The sequence below is a fragment of the Grus americana genome, chromosome 29, assembly GCF_028858705.1.
Source record: "Grus americana isolate bGruAme1 chromosome 29, bGruAme1.mat, whole genome shotgun sequence".
NCBI lineage: Eukaryota > Metazoa > Chordata > Aves > Gruiformes > Gruidae > Grus > Grus americana.
The window spans coordinates 3471864-3490941 of record NC_072880.1 but is presented as its reverse complement, the minus strand read 5'-3'; positions in this window follow the sequence as shown (position 1 = coordinate 3490941).

Below are 19078 nucleotides of genomic sequence, written 5' to 3'. Positions count from 1 at the left end.
ATAAGATGGCATTATTCTGCTTCTTCCTAAATACATGACTTCAACCCATCTAAGATCTTTTTGAATCTTTTACAGCAGTTTTAGCACCTGCAACCAGTCAGAAATGCAATGCCACTGCAAGGAATCCTTTTCTTTTTATATATATGCATGTATAAAACCATTCCACTACTAGCTCTGCTTGTCTGTATAGCTTTTCATTGATATTTCAGCTTCCTAAACAGCAACCCATATTTCATAGCTTATTAATAGCTACTGCTGCCAAATTCTCCTTCTCCCATTTTGAAGAACACATGAATTTTGCTTCACTTGCAAGCCTGCTGTACGGTTTGTGACTGCATTTCTGCTGGACCACACTCATAAAATGTTGTGACAATTTGCATCATCTCTGCACAGCTTATAAACCTGGTTTTAATTGTTATGAGCTGTCTCTGTGAGAGATATAGAGATCCATGAAAGACCAGGACAAGCAAGGTATTGACTGCACAGCAAGGAGGCAGCCACATACGCTGAGTGTGCAGTACATCCAACCCAACTAAGGGCTGCACCAATAGAAGACCTAACAAGCTAGGTTAGGACAAAGCTAGTGCATTTATTAATGGTAATTTCTAAAGGCATTTCAAGCAATTGCACCTGTTGACCTCAAAGGTCTGTGCCAACCCAATATATGCTCCTTGTCTGCAAACTCAAGGATTTGGGGGAAAGATTGGGAGAAGGCGTGCTCTGGATGTAATAATCAAGCCCTGGTGACAGCTCAATTTATCACTGGGCAAGTTTCAGCATTTTGACTCGGGAGAACATTCCCCCTTGTCATTGCTTGCTTTTTACTCCCAATGAAAAATCTCCGATGAGATTCCCAGCGACGGCTCTCTTTGCATTCCTGGCGCACACTCGGCTAGCCAAGCAAGTCTGTAAATAATTGAGCACCCGTCATTCCTTTTGCAGTCCCCAGCAGCACCATCTTAGTATGCTCTCAACAGCAAATATTTAGTGAGGTAATCAATAACAAAAAAAAAAAAAAATCTTAATTTCGATAAGAAAATTAAATGCTTTTCCCAGATATTGTATCTGATTATCTCTGGCATCCATTCTGCCTGCCTTAGACAGTCTTTATCAGGGTAGGTGTTGTACCAGGAGATAATTATGGAGGTTCATAGAAGCGGTTCAATTAGCTGCAGCTAATGCTTCTTATTAGCATTTTGCTGGAGCTTGTGGAGGTTTTTCAGCTGAAACAGATAAACAAGCTCAAATATTCACATACAAAAGCTCAGACAAAAACAGAAACAAAGGAACAGGGAGAATGTCAGGAAAAACCACAGAACAGCACGTGAGCAGCAGGGGCTGGCTGCAAACATGGGCTGGCTGCAAACATGGGCAGTATTATCGCACAGTTCTCAGGGCGTGAATGCAATGCCTGGACTTTGGGAGCTTCCGCATCTGGACAGGAGCACATCTGGGTCACAGAGCACAGCTGGTGCCCGCTGTCATAAGGGAGCGAGTCCTAACGCCAGATCAGGCATCCAACAGGACATAAGATGTACTCAGGAGGACCTAGGGGAAACCCAGTGGTGCATCTGTGTTCAGACAGCCAAACCGATCCCTCGCTGCTCTGTAGAAGGTTAGCACCTCTTTTGGAAACATGAGCTCAGATGAGGATAGATATCACATGGTACCATGGAAGGTCTATGCAAGGCATGAACAGTACCGTAGGGACCAATGGGAGCTGGGAGTCTGCAAGATATTATAAATCAGTGCAGAATCGATGAACTCCTACAAAATCACCAAAAGGAGCCAGACAGTTAAACCTGACCCACATGCCAGAGACTCAAGTATTGAGATGGTTGATTACTGCTGTATCTCCTAGGGAATAAATCTCTTACAAGGCAAAGGGCTGGCTGTCACTGGATGATGCAGAACCATGCTGTCTGGCAGGGGACTGCAGAGCTTTGTTACAAATGATGGGCATGGGGTTTTCTGATGGGAATTTGCTCTCAAAAGCATGAACAAAAAAAGCCAAACAAATCCACTGCTGTGTGCATGACTCCAGAGAGGACCAGGAATCTACTTAAAGAAGGAGTTTTGCGGGCGTGAAGATCCAGGCATCGGTCAAGTGGAAAACATACCAAGGGAGGTCTCAGGCAAAGGCCAGCCGAAAATCTTTGTTGTGCCTTGCACAAATTCCATCAGCTCCGTCAAACTGCCAGAGAGTAAAGAGCGAGAACAGCCAGAGCTGAGCCCAGCGTGTCAAATCTGCGACAGGGGAATTGATAAAGCCCATAATAATGGATAAATTAGCCAGTACTTTGAACAATTCTAACAGAGGAGAACCAAGCGGCTTCAGAGGACAATGTCATAACTCACAGTTATAACAACATAATCGGCAGTAGGGTTATTATGGGTAGAAAGGGTTGATCGGGCTAGAGATCTTATGTCATGGGATGACATGGAGGCTAGACACACATCCAGCTGTGCGTGGTAGATTCTAGAAGGATCTTCCACTGGAGCAAGTACCATTTTCCCAGGAGCGATGGAGGCGTTTCCAAGATGAAACTTGAGGGCTCCAAAAGGTACGATGGCAATGCCCAGTTACTCCTTTAACTCATGGCAAGGTCCCTGTGGCTGCTCCCCCACTCTGCCCTCGTGGGTTTCTCCCTGACTTTGTTGGGTGGCAGGGCCTTATCTCATCTCGGACAAATTTGTAGCATAAGCAGCTCTAGGTCCACCAACTGCTCTGGGATCCTGAAAGCTTGCAAGCAGTTCCCATCTGCTTTGTGCTCCAAGAATATGAAGGTGCTCTGAACACACTCATCACTTCCAAGGCATTAACCGTCTCTTGGAGAAAGATGGTTTTGGTCAGAATGGATTAAAAGGATAAAGTCTGACAGTAACATGAGCTGCAGCACCTCCTTGGGAGACTCTTACACCATATTCAGTCATCAAAAATTAAATCAGAGCACTTCTCAAAAGACAGTGAACTCTTATCTCCAGGTGATGGAGAACTCAGTCCATAAGGTCATTTTTCAAGTAGCTCGTTAGCTTCCCTGGTAAGGCCACGCACCTTTTTTGCCAATCTTGCTTCAGCATCCAGCTGTCAAAGTGGGACAGTGTCTCCATTGCAGCTAGCACCCATAAAAAAAAAGCACTGACTAGACAGTCTGATTCCGCCTTCACTGAGAGCGTGAGATAGCAGCTTTTTGCATACATGACTGGCACCTGAAACAGAGCTCTCCTCAAAGTTTTTCAGAAAAAAATTGCTGCAGAGAGGCTAGAGTTTCTGAAATGAGTGTGTTAGGATATGGGACCTCACTTGTCCATCTATACCACTGTCACGGGGAAACTGGAGATCAGTGCGACTTCACCAAAAGTTTCTTCCTAATGGGCTGTGTAACCCCTTTTATGTCTGTACAAGGCATCGATCTGAAAGGGATGGAGCACAAGGAAAGCCTCACAGGAGCAGGAGGCACAGCTGTCTCCAACATCACTCCTCTCTTGGTATAAAAATGCCTCTAATCCAGAGAAAATGAAGTGAAGGGAGCTCACCTCTTTCAGCCCCCTCAGTGCCCGGGATCAGAGGCCACTCCCCAAGGACCTAAAGAGTAGCTGGTGCTTAATTTAGAAACACCTGGAGGGACAAGACTCATTTATCCTGGTTGGCACATGAACTTTAACTGATAAAAGGTAATAGAGGTAAGAACAGATTTCAAAGTGTCAAAGAAAAGATACCTTATCAGGGAACATTCACGAATGCAGTAATTTTTCAGATATCTGAGATAAAACAGAAAAACAAAGGTTATTTTTAGGCAAAAAGATCTCTTTTTTTCTCCCAGAAGAGACTCAAGGGTGAAGTTTTAAGAATTGCTCCTGTAAGGAAAAGATGTTTCTGGCCTAAACTGCTGCCAGTATTGCAAAGCAATGAAATGACAGTAACTTACAGATACTTAATAAGAAGTTAGGTCTTGTTTCTTTGAGCTTTTTCCAGTGTACTGGTTTTGGCTGGAACAGAGTTAATTTTCTTCACAGTAGCTGGTATGGTGCTATGTTTTGGATTTGCGACCAAAACACTGTGGGCAACACAAGGATGTTTTAGTTACTGAATAGCCTGTTTTGGAATTGGAATGAAAGGTAATGTTGTCCTGATAGAAGATACCGACAAGCTACATCCCAGCCCACGAGCAATGTGACGGAGTTCCCTGGCAACTTGACACATGAAAAGTCATCTTTTCTGGCATCTTTGAAAGGTATAGGATGGAAGTCTAATGTCTGAATAATCCTGTCCTGTACCACCTGTGCATCCCTTCTTCCCAGGCACAACTTCACTCCCAACTTCTCTGCCTCTTCCCCACAAGCGGCACAGGGGGACGGGAACGGGGGGGTTCATAACGCATTGTCTCTGCCGCTCCTTCCTCCTTGTGCTCTTCTCCTGCTCCAGCATGGGGTCCCACCCACAAGAGACAGTCCTTCATGAACTTCTCCAGTGTGGGTCCTTCCCACGGGCTGCAGTTCTTCAAAAACTGCTCCAGCATGGGTCCTTTCCACAGGGTGCAGTCCTTCAGGAACGGACTGCTCCAGCCTGTGTCCCTTGTGTGGCCACAACAACCTGCTCCAGCGTGGGCTCCTCTCCATGGGGCCGCAGGTCCTGCCAGGAGCCTGCTCCACCGCAGGCTTCCCGTGGGGTCGCAGCCTCCTTTGGGTGCACCCACCTGCTCCAGCGTGGGGTCCTCCACAGGCGTCAGGTGAATATTTGCTCCACCAACCACCTCCATGGGCCACAGGGCTACAGCCTGCCCCACCATGGTCTTCACCATGGGCTACAGGGGAATCTCTGCTCCGACACCTGGAGTACCCTCCTCCCCCTCCTTCCGCACTGACCTTGGTGCCTGCAGAGTTGTTTCTCTCACACGTTCTCACTCATCTCTTCCGGCTGCTGTGGCACAGCAGGGTTTTTTTTTTCCCCCCTTCTTAAATATCACAGAGGTGCTACCAACAGCGCTGATGGGCTCGGCTTTGGTCAGTGTTGGGTCCATCTTGGAGCTGGCTAGAATTGACTCCATCCAACGCGGGGGCAGCTTCTGGCATCTTCTCACAGAAGCCACCCCTGCAGCTCCCCTGCTACCAAAACCTTGCTACGTAAAGCCAATACATGGACTTATTAATAAATCTGTAAAATTCTATGGCTTGTTTTACACTTGTGGCGAGACCGCATTATCCTGTCGGGCGCCCAGCTAACCTCCAGTACTGGAGGGCTGCAATTTGGCTCTTACAACAGGGCCATTTTCCTGCATTTGTCCACCGTTCCCTGGAGTTTCTCATTCTGCTGCCAGAGTCTAGATGTCACAGGTGCAGCAGTGTCTGTCAGTGCCTAGAAAAATCTACCTGTTTTTCCTAAAGACCGTTTGGAGAGTATCAGTCTCCCAGCCATTCACCACCTACAAGTTGAATATCCTCAGGATGCGTCACTGCAATGCCCCTTACTACTGGAATCGCCAAAGCAATGGAAAGTCCCTTGAACAGAAGCATGATGCAACAGGTTTGAAGTGATAAGCAATTTCTTTCTTCTTCTCTTGCAGTTGGAAGAGATTGTCACCTAAGGAACATGATAGCAAGGCAGGGCTGATAACAGCACAAGCTGGTTGAGGATCCAGGCAGGCAGCCCCTGAAGACCAGGGTGGGATGTCCAGACACAAACATGCTTCAATTTCTCTTTTCAGACTGAGACATCCCAGACAAAGCCCTTATCTGGCCTTTTCTTAAATCAATATGATGCTTCAATCTCATTCTCAGAGCACAGCAGGGACACGTATCTAGGGAACAGCTTTATCACATAATTCACTACAGCCAGAGGAAGCTGGATTTTTTCCACCCAAAGGTGAGTTTGGTAGGTGTGGTCATGTCCCAGCTGCACGTTGTCACCGGCAGGTTTTAGTTTTGTGGTGTGCCACCATTCCAGATAGGCAAGGATGTCAGCCCAGCCAGCCAGCCTGGGGATGCATCGAGGCAAAGGTCAAAATGCCCTGGGCACTCTTTGGGCTGCTATGGGGGCCGGTGGAACCCCCAAACGTTACACTGCGATTTTTTTCCTCTCCGCCCAGAGACCTGAAAGCGTATCCGCAAACGGTACGGCGCCTTTTCTGCCTGCCTTTGGACAGGAGAGGGCAGCAAAACGCTCCTTTTGAAGGAAGGGAAAGCAGGTAGGAAGAGCGTGAGGTCTGCATTTGGGGATGTTTTGCTGTTTGCTGTGAAACATTTAAGAATAAATTTCTGTTGCTTTTACAAGAAGGGCTTACTGCAACCAAAATTTTTGGAGCAGAGCCCTAAACCGTGAATCTGCTCCCTCCAGATACTCCCAAAAGCTGGGCCTTTTAAAAAAATGCGATGCAGATGACACTCACGTTTTGAGCACCAGAAGGAGTCCACAGCTCCCAGCCTGGCAAATACCAGTCGCCTACTTGAAGTGCAGCCTTGTGCTTCCATCTCCACTAGTAAATTAAGGAGTGCCAGGTGTTCCTTGGCACAGGGACTCTGTCATCCTCAGTACTACCTCATCTGAACGGTTTCCAGGCACGGTTTTGGCCATGCCATGCCTTGCAAGCCAGCTCTCTCTCAAATAATTTCCAGGCACAGGGGAGGGACTGTTTCCAAGAGGCTCTGGTTGGGGACATCCTACTCTGAAGAGAGTTTAATGGCATAGATACAAACCCCACCATTACAGTTTAGCCTTCATACCTGAGGGTGGTCCCAGGCAGGTTTAATTTTCTAATACAGATGTGCTAATCCCACTGCATCCCAGCACCCATCCTCAGGAGCATTGTGATTCCCAGTCTGCGTAGAGCCAATTTCAGAGCCTCAATGCCTCTTGCCACCTCTCCCGTAGGGATGCAGGAGCTCTGCTGAGCCCTCATCACTAGGGCTGTCAAGCCCACTGGTAAGAGTCATCTATCCAAATTTAGACAAGCGCAAAGTAGATGTCTCCAATGAGCTCATCAGGTTTTGGTCCCTTTATAGCCAGTGGCAAGAAACAGGAACGACTCACATAGCAGTAGTCGCCTGTCCCAGCTTGAGCTGACTCACCTTCAGGAAGCGCCCTTTGCTGCTCTCCACCACCCTGCGCTGCTCAGACATTGATCTCCAAGGTTTGGATGCTGAAATTGAAGCAGATGTATCCCATTCCCTGGGGCATCACATCCCAGGATTGCTGACTGCTCACGTCCTTTCTGTGGAGTCTCAGGAAGAGTCCTACAGACACCCCACTGACCCTATAACCAGGGCTTAATTTGCCCTCCATGATCCACTCAGATGAGCTTCCCCAATCACACACCCCATATTTGTGCATAAACCTCATTTTCTCAAGACAAGCTAAAAACTAAGGAGAAAATATAACAACCAGAAAGTTCAATTAAAAATACTACAAAACCCCTCTTAGTTGGTGCAGCTGAAAATAGAGTTGCTTGCACACACAGGCTGCTCGTGCTTTAAAAAAAATAACCTTAACTGCCTTGAATGCATTTGTATTAATAGCCGAGAAAACACTGCTTCCCTTGCCAAAACCCCGCGTAAACGCAACCGTTTGCTCACTACGTGATGGAGAAGCACGAACCCACCAGGTGGCTGCAGCATTGCCAGCACGTAGAGTTCATTCAACCCTCCACATTCCTCCTGGGATTTCTGCAAGCGGGCAAGATGCAGAGCTGAGCAGCAGCAAAGGTGGGCAGGTTGTATCCAACCCTACAGGGGACATCGCTCAAAACAGAGAAGAGCCCAGAAGTGGACTTTCAAATCCAGGGAAAAGCCAGCCTGCGGCACAGAGATGGTTGGAAACTCATTCATGAGGCCAGATCTCCTCTGGTTTTAGGTTGAAGTCAAGCTGATGACTGCAGCTGATCTCTGGATACAGATCCATATTATCCTGCCAGCACAGAGGCCAAATTTTCAGATCTGCAGACGAAAATTATGATTAGAGCTAAGACCATGCTATCCGAGTGCTCTGGTGTTTGTAGGTAAGTGCTAGCTCTTTCAGTGTTATTGCTGTCATCATTTTATCAACTTGCTGCAATCTCTTTTTTTTTTTTTTCCCCTTGTATTTGACTGTTTATAATTAGCCCCGTTGGGTTTGCTATTCTCCCAATTTCTTTATCTGTTTCCTAACAGTTTTGAAGATGGCTCCATCTTAAATATATACTGTGCTTTAAGAAAAGAAACTCTTCTCCAGCTCTCTTTGAAGCTCAGCACTCTGGGGGGAGTGCCAGTAGACAGGCTTTCGGCTCAAAGAATATGTGTAATAAGGGACAATTAGGTGGCAGCAAACATTTAATTATCAAATGTATCGGTGCTTCTTACACTGCCTGAAGTTAAGCAGGTGCCTTATACACAGGATCCTTCAAATATCAAATGTGAAAATTGTTTCTGAGCAAAACCAAATGAGCTGATGTATACATTCAGGCTATAAATTAGGCAGAGGGTTTTTAGCAAAAGCCTGGAACAGGCTTCACATTGCATTAGCATCTGCTGGGAGAACAGCTTCATAGGTTAACACAGGAGACTGCACACCCCGTCCTGTGGTAAAGGGGACTAGCTCCTGTCTGTACCATGTTTGGGAAATTCCCCAGTCAGATGCCACTGACCTCCAGACACCAGGGTCCTGCTCGTACCAGTGGGGTTGCCTAAACCCACTTCTCTTCAATGGAGTGGATTGGCTGAAGCTGAAGCCACCGGAAGAGGTGTCTTACCTTGTCCTGGTCATCAGTGCCACCCGCTATCTCTCACTGGGCATTGGAAAACACACCAGTTCCTGAGACCCCTAAACCCGTCTCAGCTGTAAAGAGCCACAGGCTCTCTTGTCAACCTCTGCTGATGAAGGGACACGCTCCCTTTGGCTTGATGTATAGGGCGGGATCAAACGTGGTGGAGCAGCTCTGAGCAAATCCCCTGCAAACCTTTCAAAGCCAGTGGGAAAGCAGGCTCGCTTGGGTGCTGTTCATCTGTTGGACATTCCCCTGAACTGTCTGACCCTCTCCACTGATGGAAGAAATCCCAGCACCTGGATGGAGAGAAGCAAGCCTTCACCACCATGTGCCACAGATCCACCCCGTGTTTTTCAGACAAGTCTGACATTGCTCCCAGGGACAAGCTGAGAATGAAAACTGATGCATTCCAGGAAAACAAAGACATGTTCCTGGATACAAAGTAGGAAACAGATCTACAAACTCTTTTCAGCTCCATTACATGCCAAGTCTTGTGCACCTCACCACCAGAAAAAGGGGTCAGGCAAAGCCCTTTCAGAGGGGCCACAGCACCACCTTGTCCTTGTCCCTCACCAGCTTGCTCACAGAACAGCTTCTGAGCCTGAAATACTGAAGGCAAGCAGGATTCTTCCTGAAAGCTTTCCCAAGTACTAGGTAGGAATCCTCTACCAAATAAAGGAGGTTTCTCCCATTCTCCACTCTCTGTTCTCCCACTCAGCTCATTTACTCCAGACTCTACCAGAAATGACAATCTGCACTTGGGCCAGTCCAGCTTTGTGAAACATTTGAAAGAAAAAAAAAAAAAAAAAAAAGGGTTGATTTAAACACACTGGGAGCTGTTAAGGTTACTACTTAAAACAATTTCCCATACATTTTGTAGTTCACCTGGGAACTTCTGTTCTTGCATTTTGCAAGGATCGGCACATCCCCTGGACAGATGGGCAGGCATTACACTTGCACACCCAGCCTCATAAATCTATGCCAGCTCCCAGTGCTTTGTACTTTAGGAGCTGCGTCCCTTTCTGCACTTTCTTTTTCCAGTCTCAGGATGGAGCTGTATTTCTTATGCTCTAGCTCAAGCCAATGGTCTCCTTGCTTCTTGCAAAACAGTCCCCGTGCCGGGGAACCCCAGCTATTTCAACCTGCCCCGCTTCTCCGATTCTGCCTCCTTCATCATTTCAGGCACAAAACCTGGCCTGAGTGCCCCAAATGCAGGTGACACATGAGAGGAGGGAGGGTGTCAGGGCCTGCCTGGTGTGTGCCGCCTCCCTGGAGCTCTCCTGCTGCTCTGTTTTATAGATGTCAAAGCCGGAGGCCTCTTTCCAACATCGGGTCTCCTGCGCGTTGCGAGACAGCAAATCGAATCACATCCAGATCTTGTGTCATTTGGAGGCAGAGCGAGGGTTGGGGTTTTTTCACTGTCAACTTGGGTTTTAAAAATGCCACCGTGGTGGGGAACACTCACTTACCTGTCTTCTGATGGAGCATGGCTGCTGTTTCCAATGTCTGATCTCCCCTTCAACTTTCCAAAGCTCCTTCCCAGGCAGCTTCTCCTCACTCACCTTCTAGGAAAAAAACAAACTCAAGCCACTGCCTCACAGGTGGTCTCAAACCTTGCTTTGCAGACCTTTAGTCTGAGGCAATAAGGCCAGAATGGGCTCCTGTTCCCATGGTGCTCCCCTTCATGCTGTACATGCAGCAAGGTCTCTCCTCTGCCTGCTTTCTGCTGGTTCAGAGACACACAGTTCCCAGAGAGCAAAATCCCTTGGAGACTGTGCACAAGGGACACTTGCTCGTGGCTGTAGAGTGCAGCTAAAGCAAGCGTTAATTCCACTTACAGGATGAAATTGGCAGGAGAGCAACTGAATTTTCTGTCCAGCTCTAAAGTGCTCTCAAAGTGATCTAATTTATCACTGCGGCAGCAGCAGCAGCCATTCAAATGCTCTCCCAGCTCTCTGGCTTCGCAATCAGGTGATAAGATGACTTCATGTTAGCAGATGGGTCCAAGTTCTTTGTCTGTCTCCAGTTCTTGGGTCCTCATCAGATCTTGCAGTTGCACTTGGCCCTTTCAGCCCTCTGCTGTGCTGCTGCACCATGGGCAGCTCTGACAGGCACAGACTCTGGGCTTCATGGTTCAAACCACCACGCCTGCTTAGAGGAGACTTCTGTCTGCATGTGGCTGTAGGTTTGGTCTTCAAGGAGCAAACGGCACTGATAGGTTGTGACGGGCTGTGTTTCTTTTCCCGTGCCCTGGTTAGAGAGGAGCAAGGGATCTGCCTCTTTCCTTGAAGCAAGAAATTAACACATAGAGTCCCTGTCTCAGTCCCTGAGAGCAGATAAATCTCATACTAGGAAAGATGGGTCTGTCCAAGATGTGCCATATGCTACACTGCATACAGGAGAGCAGATACTTTAGGGCACCTGTGGATACAACCAGCCCAGGAAGGGGCATGTGAGGTTGGAAGAGGGGATGTAGAAGTGTAGGATAGGGAAGGTGGAGGGGAAAGGACTGGGTGAGGAAGAGGGAGGAGGATTTGAACACTGGGGACTGGGCTTTTTTGTGAACAGTGCATGGACCAAACATCTCAGTCTTTGTCCCTGGGACTCTGCTGACATTGCTTGCATGTCCTTCAGTGGGACCAACTGTTCACTAAGTCTAGCTTGGAGTGGGATTTAGCTTGTGTAATTTTAGGTGTGATTCAGCTGATCGGATGGATGTGTCTGACTACCAAGTGAGATGGCTCAACATGTCCCACTGACTGACACACAGCACCCTTGGATACACCTTTATTAAGACATGCAGAGCTAGATTCAGTTGCTGAAACATCAGCAGCTAGCCTCACTCCAAATGCCTAAGAGTACCTGAGACATCCCCACCACGACAGCAGCTGGAGGTCTGAGCTGCACTGTTCTCTCTGCTTGTGCCAGACTTTTACTATCCAATTTACACTGCGAGCTCAGAAGGAACACATAGCCAATAGACAGAACAGGATAGTCCCTCCTGTGCTCACAGGGGACACCAGCAAAATGTACTCACCACGTCCACATAGCCTCAGGGCTCTCTGAGCTACGGAGTGAGGATGTGCTGGAAATACAGTGCATAATTTCCAGCTTTCATCTTGACTTTGCACATTTTACCCATATTTCTGCTTACATCTTTTGTGAAGGCAAATAAATGTCAAAGAAGACGGAGAGATGCATGAACGTTTGGGAGCAAAAAACCACCAGTGCGTCAACATCTGTCTTAGGAAAGAGGCGACTGGAAGAGATACAGAGGGATGATGGGATGCATGCAGACCAAGGGACATATGGCTCTGACTTGATTCACTGGGGGCCAGCTTACTTCATCAACCCTCCTCATCCTCTGAAAAACCTCTAACACACACACACACACACACACACACACACACACGTTTCTTACCCAGAAGTAAGCCTGAGTGTGACTGACATAAAAGCATCCCTGCATCCCATTTGGCAACTGGCTCTTCCTAAGCATTGAGCTCAGAAAGAGGATGAGACACAGACTACAGCCCTCTGGAGAAGTCTCGAGAAGAACCAATTAGTGCTTCTGCCAGAAGTTACAGCAGAGATGAAGCTCCAGCACAGCCATGCTGCTCACACACAGACCAGTGAAAACCAGTGCAAGTTTAACCATTGGATCATATCCTCTATGCAGAGTCCAAGACCGAATGCTGTAAGCCATCATTATCTTCCTAACCGGCGGGTAGGACACGTAGTTACCAGCATGGGGCTCACGCAACCTAACATCAATCATCAACAAAGGAAATGTGCACATCTGGCCCCAGTGTTGGGGGTCCCTTCATTGTATTGCACTTCACCTTGGGATTGCAGGACTCAACATGCCCTGCATATCTCTGCGGGCTGTCACAGACGCTCAGGGCACAGATGGGGATGCCTCTTCAGTGGATGACTGTGAGTGAAGACGTAAACCCACTCTTTCTGCACGCTCCATCACCTTGAGCTGTGTACACAACACCTGCAAGTCATCTATGCAAAGATAAGCCTAACTTGATCATTAGCCAGAGCTTTAGCGTAATTATGAGCTGTTTAAGCCTTAGGTTCGGGCTTCAGTAATGGCTTTTGAGGGAACTAACAGTATATAACAACATGACTAATGATGCACTGCACTTAGCATATGCAAAGGACCCCATTTTGGGTAGCTACCTACAGCACCTTTTGATGATGAGAACATGTGCAAGTGGGTATCTTCTACTAAGATGACAGTATGTCTCTTATTTGTGTACCAACAGCTTTAATTTAGCCTACCTCAGAAGTGACCAAAGGGAAGGAGAACATTTTGCTGCCTTCAGGAAACCAGGAAGTACCCTTTGGCACTGGTATGAGACATAAGCTCGGTGTGTGGGCAGCTCTGCATTTACTAAAGGCCAGGCATGCTGATAAAACACTTGAGAACAGGCCCCGTGCTTGGAGAGAAATGTCTTTTAGAGCAGTTTCAGACACGCACGTAACTCCCTCAAACAGCCAAAACTCCCAGTCTAATTTCTCCTCTGACAAAAAATAGAGAGGGAGACACTGCTGTGATAAATCGCCGCTTCAGTGAGGTCTCTGTCACTGCCACACACGATGTCCTCATAAGCAAACTAAAGGAACAAGATCCAGCCAAAGGCAACACCATTTTACGAGGTCTTCTGGATGCTTGTAACAAGGTTAACCTGTCAGGGTAAGTTCAGTGGCATCAGCTCTGCTCTTCTGTTAAGAACCATGACATGAACTGCAGCTGCTCCACAAAGATTAACATAAATATAAGAAACATGGCATCTCCCTCAGGAATGCAAGAAATAGCTCTGCTGCAAGACACCAGCAAAATATCCAGAGACAATAAGCAGAGACTTCTAATTATCCTAGTCTATAACAATTAATTGAGGAAGTACATATGCAATATGAAAATGAAGGGATGTATTAAGGGGGATTTACCGGGGCATCTTCCCCAGCTGTGGTCAGGGACAACAGGGGAAAGTCTTGTCCCAGCTGAACCATGCCTGGGGAAGGAGTCTAGCCTCCAATGGGAAGAGGGGTAGGGGTGGACCAGGCTAGTGTTACTCACTCGTGACTCAGCCACATTGACAATACAAACAACAACAACAACCACCCCTAAAAAAACCCCTCTACATGGCAAAAGCTGCGAGTTAAAGAAAAAGGGGGAGTTATGGGGGTTTGTTTGGAGAACTGAGGAGGGATCAAAACCCACCGTGAAGATAAGCTTGAATTTGTTTAGATGTCAGCCCCAGGGCTGGAGAAATGGCCATAGAGCAGTATTTCTGTGATGTGAATTAATCAAAACGCAACACAGAAGTGCAAGTGCTAAGGCAGTTTACCCATTTCAGAGCCTCGCAGCAGACAGAGACCGCACAGATGCCTTCTGAAAGCCACAAGCACCATATTGACGTTGCACAGCCATGGCATGGGGTGCTTCCACCTGACACAAGGCAACTGGAGGAACACGCACATAGTAATGATAAAAGGAGCATGCTACCATCACCAATGCCCCCATGCAAGGCCAGCTCAAAGTTACAGTGCATGATTCAAACAAGTAACTGTGACGCCACAAGAGAACGCTGGAAAGTGGAGAAGATAGTCAGGACCACTTTCTGTGTGCCCCATTTCTTGTGCCCTTCTCTGGGGAGTGGGGAGGAGGAGAGAAAGATGAAAGCTTTATTCAACACATCTTGAAAGTTTGCACAAAGGGAATCCTGTATTTGAACAGCTGTGATCAAACAAAAGTGTGGGCTGGGCTCAGAAGTAACACATGAAAATACAGAACTGAGAAACACTGACCTTTGCCAAGTCTATTGCTCTTCTCCATCTTCTGCTTCCTCAAACTGTTTTCTGTATTGCAGTAGCGGGATAAGAGCTATATAGACAGTACCTTCTCTGCACTGGCAGTGTCCAAATCTCTATTTCCTGCTAAATTGCATCATCAGTGTTTTCTTCACCTTACTTCTCCCCCCCCCCCCCCCCGCTCTTTTTTGCCTCATCACACCCGATGTTGCTTTTGCCCATCCCCTTCAAACACCCATCTAGATCACGAGCAAAGGCAGAGATTTCCAGTTCAGCAGCAGGAGGTGGGAAGAGCATCCCAAGCACAGAGGGCTGGCCCTGGGTAGCAGGGAGAAGATGGCAATTACTGTGCTCTTAAGCAGAAAGAAGGTGGGCCAGGCCAGGACAGCACCAGATGGCTGGGGCATATTTTAGCAGCGATGAATTCCTCGCTCTCATCCATGCACCATTTGCAGCAAGAGCAGGGCATAATGAAACTCCACAGGAAAGACCCTAAGAGCAGCTATGCTGGTGCAGAGGAAGACAACATCTCCTGCCAGGGTTTCTGTACCTCTCACAGGGAAGAGTAAGGCATCCCCATACCACCATCCCAAGACCTGCAACACCCCGCCTCCCACAGGGTGGGTGCAGCTGCCAGTCCCCATTCCCCCCCAGCCTGGAGAGGTGACCCCACCATTGCACCCCCAGACAGGGCTTTAGAAGGGGCTGGGGGGAGTCCAGCCTCCACCTCTTACTGCTGCTCTGCTACCCACCAGGCCATCTCCTCCCTTTCTGCTCCCACGCTCACTTTACCAGGCACTTCCAAGTATCTCACCTCCCGCCACCCCTCCTTTGCCAGGTTCAACCAGTTTCCACTGTACTCTTCTGCAGTCTCCCTGCTCCTTCCACGCTCTCACGTGCATTTCTTCCTCTCTCCTATTGCCACCTCTCCTCAGCCCCGACGTCTGTCCGCACTCCCCTTCTCCTGCAGACAGAGCGCTGCTGCCCCACATACCTCCTGTTATCTCCCCCATACGCTCACCTCCATGGGACACACACCAGCCTTTCTCTGTGCAGTAGGGGAAAGCTGAGGAAAGGGGGTCCCTTACTGTCTCGCTAGCACCGCTCTCCACTGACCGCTCCTCCTTCAGCTCTGTGGCTGAGACAGTTGCTGCCAGAGAGCCCCTGACAATTGGAAGACATAAGCATTGGAGCAGAAGCGAGGCTGTGCCTGTCCTCAGGCACAAAGGTGGGACACGGAGATAAGGCACAAGGCTTTTTTTGCAGCAATGATGCATGGCAGAGATGCGGTGAGAGGCGCGGCTGGAGCCCAAGAGCTCAGAACTGGAGATTTCATTGAGGTCCTCCACTAGAAATGCATTCATCTCATGGTGATTCCTCATTTATAATTACACTCAGACCTAGCAGTTCACTGGGTTTACAGTAGTATTGCTGGTGCTCCAGTTGCTCAGTCACGCGATGCCCGGGCAAGTGCCTTAAGGAAATTCATCAAATCACACTAAAGCTTTATTCATTCACGACTGTAACTTCAACAAGAGAATACGTGGTGGATGTCGAAGGACAACTACGCTATCATCAGAGATGAGCCGTGGAGCGTAGAGCCTTTGTGAAGTTTTCCCACGTAGTGCAGATGAGACCGGATTTATTGTGGACCTTTGCTGCCCTAAACCTTGTACAATGGCTTCACCCATCCAGACCAAATAAAACAGGTGCAGCCCACTCTGGCTTTGATAGAGAGAGGGGTCCCCTCTTCGTTCTAGAAGAATAACGACCTAAGACTGCCAAGGTCCTGGAACAGACACACCATGCCACAATTTACACACTTAAGTATGATATGAGCTAATGTGGAGATTGCCTTCCTGACCTCGCTGACCACACAACCATGACTTCAAATGTCCTCACGTGTGTAAGAGGGGGCAATCATGCTTTTTAGATACACCATCACACACCATTTCTCAGCAACACCTGAACATACAAACCCATTTGTCCTTTTATCAACTTGCAAGATGGAGGTGAAATAGGCTCCTGAGCCCAGGTGCAGGGTTTGGGGCACTCCCAGGTGAGGCTGGTCGGGGCCGTTAAAGCCTGCTGGTGCCCTCAGGGCCCCGGGTACAGACGCATACTTTTCAAAAAGCACGGTCACACATAAATGCTGCTCAAAGGAAGGCGAAGGGAAACACGCACATCCCTTCTACAAGTGGCTAAAGTTTTTCTGCATTGTTACATCTTTTTTTGCAGTGTACTGTGAAAGTATAGCCCAAGCACTTTACACGTAGACAATTTTCAAAAGCCCTGTCCGGTATTCGCTGTAATGAAAGGCAAGATGTATCCGCTTAAACCTATTGAAACATTTAGTCACAGACTGGCTCATCTGAGATACAGTATGCAAACTGGAGAAAATGTTCAGATATCTACACCTGTGTGTATGACAGGACTGAAACTGAGGCTGAGCACGCACACTTCATTTTGCCCCTAAATTTGTAATTTTAAACCCAGACAACGTTCATCCCTGTTCTTGGGCTGGCTCCATAACCCAGACCTAGAGAAGTTCCCAAGTCACTCTTAAATCAGGCATTTATCATGGTTCATCTGAAGCGGTTATTTTAGACAGACACCCCAGGGAGGGATTCAATTGGCTGTTTATAGATGCTTAAAATACAGCCACCTGCATCCAGGCACCCAAAGCTCCCTTTACTGTCAGTGGAGGTAATGGGTGCAGGTCATGTCATTCTAAAGTAGGCATCTAAAACAGCTTAAATGAACTCCATTCCCAAATGTAATTTAAAGAGGCAAAAAGATAGCAAATGTATTGCTTCCTTTAGGATATGTTCTCCTGATAGATTCCCCACCTTGTTAAATGTCTGAATCATATTTTGAGCTTGAAATTGCTTAAAATCTTTCATCCCTGAGTCTTAGTACATGTCTGCCCGTTATATTAAATATTCTTCCACTCAGATTCTTTGCTAGGTACATAAATAGTGCACGCAGTCAAGTAACTTCCCAACCTTTCCCTTGCATTGCCTCCTTCCCTTTTCATACCAAGTTCTACAGAAGCAACAGTGCCTGGAAGCTGTTCTTATATGACATTTCTTAGCTTTTTGTTTTCTTTGGAAAAGCCAACATTGGACATGTAAAAGAAGGAGCTCTGGTCTCTACTATTTGGAAATTTTGCTAGGCACTAGCATTTGAATTGATTGGTCACCAAAAGAAAAAGCCTGCCCCAAACATTACAACATAGAGGCACAAGGCCAAAGAATATCTTTGTGCAAGAAAAGGATTCGACAGTGAATATGAAGCAGGGGAGGTGTAAGGGGACTTCTTGCACAAGCACAGGTCTAAACTCTAAGCAAGCATAAAACCTTCTGTCTCATCTCACCTCAGCATCTCCAGGCACTTTGTATACCCATCAGTCTGATGACACTTTCAGATTTTTATGGTCTCCACCCTTGACTTGGTCTGGGTCAGCACTTGAAATTTCAACTCCAAGGCATGTGCATTCAGAGACAAATCATGCTATTTACAACACCTGGAAACAGCAGGACTATTCTTGTTCAAAGGTCTAAATGGCTTTTTTTCCTTTTTCTTTTTTTTTTAACTTCCAGGAGGATTACCAACAAGCAACACTTTCTGTAAGTTTTGATCCACCCAAAAAAATTATCTGAATGGAAACCGGTGTGCAACTTTGAAGGAAGCAGACCCTGAGGTCACTGCAAGATTAGCGATCTCAAGTCATCCCACCAGCCTGAGAAAAGCTGCTTCCCTCCAAATTGTGGTACAGCTCCTGCAGTGTTAGGAAATGCACTGAAATAGCAGCCCTGCCGCAAATCTAACTTTTTGCCTTTAAAAACCATGCACAAAGAGGGATCGGACATGAGGAATGTGGAAGGGTTTGGAGGAGAGAAGATGTCAGGCCTTCTGAGAAGCAGGTTGCCATGGAGACCGGCTCATTTAACCCAATAAGGGTCAGGCAACCCTTCATGTTCAAGCTAATTTAATTAAAGAGGTGGGAAGGATGAGCAAAATAAGTTGGCACAGACTTCACTTCAGGATGCTGTTCCTCAGATAGGGCAGGATTCACGATGCCAGGTTTTGGTTGGGCATCTCAAGCATCACAGGGCCATTTGTAACCAAAGTTGGCTCCTGGTGAGGAATGACCAGATGCAGAGGCCACCCTGGGGAGGAGGGTGGCATTATGGCATTTGCAATGCCTCACGTGCCTCGGCTGCCACAGGCACATCTCTCCTAGGATAAGGGAGTTTCCAGCTGCACTAGATGCTCTTCTTGATGGGCTTCTTGCCTGAACCATCGGTAATGTGGCTTTATCTCCCTTCTGAATTTGAAATGTGGATAAAGCAAAGCTGGCAAGGTAATTATTCCTCACTGTCAAACAGTGCTCTTGGTTTGCTGTCTGCAGACAGCTGGAGAATGATGAATCCCTTTGTGTTCGCAGCAGTCTTGGATTTGCTCCAGGAAAAGGTGCAAACAGGCAGGGAAGGTTTGCATTAACATGCCCCATTGGCATA